General features: G+C 61.4%; 1 long non-coding RNA gene across 1 annotated transcript; it reads left to right on the plus strand.

Moving 5' to 3' along the window:
- The first annotated feature begins 973 nt into the window (after positions 1-973).
- Positions 974-1,778, plus strand: LOC141727297 (uncharacterized). The gene is made up of 3 exons (XR_012578331.1): positions 974-1,066; positions 1,567-1,587; positions 1,676-1,778. It is a non-coding gene; the product is annotated as an uncharacterized LOC141727297 (long non-coding RNA).
- The last annotated feature ends 2,233 nt before the right edge of the window (positions 1,779-4,011 follow it).

Below are 4,011 nucleotides of genomic sequence, written 5' to 3' on the forward strand. Positions count from 1 at the left end.
TTCCCTCTCCTCCAGGACAAAGGAAGTGAAAGTGTTGAGCAGGCACAGCCCAGCAACTCCATCCCCCAAAGCGTCCTCACCCTTCCCTGCACCCCCTGCTCCCCATTTCCCCCCTGCCCTGGGTCCCCCAACCTGTTCCCTGCTCAGGTGCACCCCAGGATGTCTGAGCCAGGAGCTGGGGGTGAGGGGATATGGCAAAAAGTAAGAAGAATAAGGAAAAAAGAGACATAAAGATAGGAAAATGTCAGGGACAGGTGAGGACACAGAGGCCGAACTACCCAGGACCCCCATGTAATGCCTGGCCAGGAAACAAACACCCCAGGGGTGATTATGCGGGGCCTAGCCTCACCCCAAAATCTGAGGGACCCAGGGAAGGAGCTGTGACCCCCATGCCCCCCCATGCACTGCCCAACTCTGGCACCCCCATTCCTCTGGGACCCCAACCTTGGAACCCAATTTCCTTCTGCCAGCCCTTCCCTGAGACGCCCATCCCTGGACGGCAATTCCCCAGGATCTCCAACCCCAAGGAACACCATCCCGGTATTTCCAGACGATGGGACACCGCTGCCATTGGGGACCTTGATTCCCCCAGGACCACCATTCTCACAGGTCCCCCTTTCCCCTGGCACCCCCATTTCATGATCACAAATCCCAGGAGGCCACATTGTTCTGAGATCCTCATCCCCAAGTCTGAGTCTACCCAACCCTTGGGACACCCATTTACCTGGGACCCCATCCCTGGGCACCCCATTCTCCTGGACACTCATCCCTGGCTCCCTACACAGCCTTAGACCCAAATTGTGGCAACATCATGTCCCCACCATGTCCCACCATCCCCCACCATGTCCCCAGACTATGCAGCCTTGTCTCCAGCCTGTCCCCATCCTGTCCCCACCCTGCCCCCACCAAGGGCCACCTACGCGTGGGGACAGACGTGATCTCGCTTCCTTCCCCTTCATCCGAAGAGCCGCAAGCCAGGGGAGCGGTGGCCACAGCAGCGAGTGACAGCCAGTGCACATGGCTGGGGACACCGGGATGGCTGGGAAGGTGGCGCTGCTCCTGTGGGGTGAGTGTCCCAGGCACAGGCCTGACACCCTGGGCATGGGGATGGTGAGGCAGAGACTGGTGGGGAGGGTGCACAGGGGGACTGTGAGGTCCCCTGAGGTCACCAATGGCAGCAGAGGCAGAGCAGGGCATGGAGCACAGTGTGACCAGAGATTTAGGGTGGCTTTAGGGACAGAAATAGGGGAACTGGGATGTGGAGACAGGAAGAGGGGGATAGAGATGTGGGGACAAGGATGTGGCAGAAGGAGCCTTGGGGCTTGGGAACTGTGGGGATAGGGACAGGGGAACAGTGATACTGGGACATGGAATGGGGCCACGTAACATGCAGATGTCACCTGGCCATGGGGAAAGGTGCCATTGGAATGGGATCATGGGCACAGAACCATGGGACTTGACCGTGGGGACAGGTGCTGTAGGGCTGGTGGAGGTGGGCAGTGCAAACATAGGGTGTCCACAGTGTCCCCATGACCCTGACCCAGCCCTGTCCCTTCTCCCTTCCAGCCCAGATCCTCAGCCTCGCTGGTGAGTCCTCGGAGGATGCCAGGTCCCTACCCCACTGTCCCCAACCCTGCAATGGCCCTGGCAGGCTGGTGTCCCCTGTCACTCGCAGGTGCCCAGACCACCCAGCTCCTGGTGGAGCCCCCCTGGAGGCCGGCGGTGCTGTGGGACCGGATGACACTGACCTGCCAGGGCTCAGGGACAGCTGGTGACACCACCTGGTACAAGGATGGGCAGCGCTGGAGGCAGGAGGGAGGCAACAACTTCACTGTCACCGAGAGTGGCACCTACACGTGTGAGAGACCTGGAAGTGGGTGCAGCCTGCCCGTGAACGTATCAGACGGTGAGGGTGGTTTGTGTCCCCAGCTTGGCACCCACGAGAACCCCGAGGATGCTGGATGAGCTCTACTCCATGGGTCACTCTCTGGTGTGACCAGAGACTGTCCCCTATATAGGGGGGCATCCCAGAGCATCCCACTATGGGGGGACCCTCGTGTTGAATTTGGGGAAACCTGGTGTGCTGGCTTTGACCCAATACGGGGGTCCTGATGACATCAGGACCCTCCAGACCCCTGTGATGTGACGGCACCCCTCTGCCCCCCAGACCAGCTGGTGCTGCAGGTGCCAGTGCGGGCACTGCTGGAGGGGGAAACGCTGACACTGCGCTGCCGGTACAGGCAGGAGAAGTTGGCCACTCTGGTGTTCTACCACGAGGAGACGGAACTGGGGGGACTCTATAATGGGACCGAGCTGTCCCTGTCCCCTCTGCAGCTGAACCACAGCGGCCGCTACCACTGCAAGGCCTGGGTGAACAACGGGGTATCAAAGGGATGGGAGGAGTCAGTGCCGGTGACAGTGACAGTGCATGGTGAGCACCTCACAGCCGCCACCCTGACAGACCCATAGCGCCTCGCCAGGGATTCGGGGTCACCATTTCCAAAGCCGCCAATTTCCTGCCCTGAGCTTGTCCGGGGACCAGTGCTGGAGCGTCCCCCCGAGCCCACCCAGGGGTCCCCCCTCACTCTCAACTGCCTCAGCACCTCCAGCCCCCTGCAGCCCTGAGCCCCCCTTCCTGTACCTGTTCTACCAGCATGGGCAGGTGGTGCGAGGCCCGCAGGGGTCCCTGCAGTTGCTGGTGCCCGTCGTGGGGGTCTCCCACTCAGGGAATTACAGCTGCCAGGTGCGCTCCTGGGGCGGGCCGTGCGGAAGGGCAGCGCCCAGCTCTGCGTCACGGTGCGCAGTGAGTGCAGGGATGGGCACGGGGAGCCCTCACAGCCTCCTCTAGTCTCCTTTCCTGGGCATCTCCATGTCCCCCGTTCACCATGCTTGTGTCCCCCGTCTCTGCCCTGTGTCCCCTCACCCCTCTGTGTTGTGACCCCATCCACAACATCCCCCATCACACCCACCCCCGTCGTCCCTATCCCCCCAAACCAGCTGCCGGCCCCTCCCTGTGCTCTCAGCCCAGTCTCTGTCCCCACAGTGCCCATGGCCAATGCCATCATCACCCTTGGCACCCTATCACACCAGGTGCGTGCAGGTGACCCCGTGACCCTGCGCTGCTTGGTTCAGGGGGGCTCAGCCCCTGTCACCTTCACCTGGCTGCACAACGGGCAGGAGGTGGCCCAGGGTCCCCTCCTGGACTTCAGGGCAGTCGGACATTCGGGCACCTACCAGTGCATGGCCACCAACCAGCTGGGACACGATGGGCACCGAGTGTTCCGGACACTCAGCCAAGAAGTGGCCCTGTTGGTGACACCGTGGGTACACAGGGACACAGGTAAGGTCACACAGGGTCATTCGGGGTTGAAGGACCCTTGCGGTTCTGGGTGATTTTGATGTGTTCTCCTTTGTTTCTTGCAGTGGCCGCAGGTGTCGGTTGGGCCCTTTTCTTCCTGCTCCTGCTCGTGGGTGTCATTGTGGCCTGGCACCAGTGGCACTGTGTGGGTGGGTGACAATGGGGGGATGAAGGTTGTGGAGAGAGGTGGGAACGCACCCATGAAGGGGGGCCATAGGGCGGCACACACAGCCCCTAAACTGGGAGAGGCTGAGCCCCCAATGACCATTGCTCAGAGCCCTGGGAGGTGTTGGAGGGTCCTGCAGGGATGTTGGTGATTCTATCAGGGGTCCCCCTCTCTACCAGGCCCAGGGTTCTCGGGGCTCAGGGTGTTGGTGCAAGTGGAGTGGTTCTGGGATATTAGTGGGGGCATCAGGGATACTGGGGAGGCCTGGGCAGAATTGTGTGTCTGGTGGTGGTTCAGCATTTCCAAGGGTGGATGGGGGCCCCTGGGTCTCCAAACTCACCCCTCCAGTTTTCCTTTGCAGATGCCCGGAAGCCCCAGCAAAGGTGAGTGCAGCCTCCAGCCATGATACACCTTTTACCCAAACCCCCAGCACCTCCCATCCCCTTCCCCACACCTCTTTATTCCCACAGGGCCCCCTCAGACCCCC

Source organism: Zonotrichia albicollis, assembly GCF_047830755.1.
Source record: "Zonotrichia albicollis isolate bZonAlb1 chromosome 6 unlocalized genomic scaffold, bZonAlb1.hap1 SUPER_6_unloc_1, whole genome shotgun sequence".
NCBI lineage: Eukaryota > Metazoa > Chordata > Aves > Passeriformes > Passerellidae > Zonotrichia > Zonotrichia albicollis.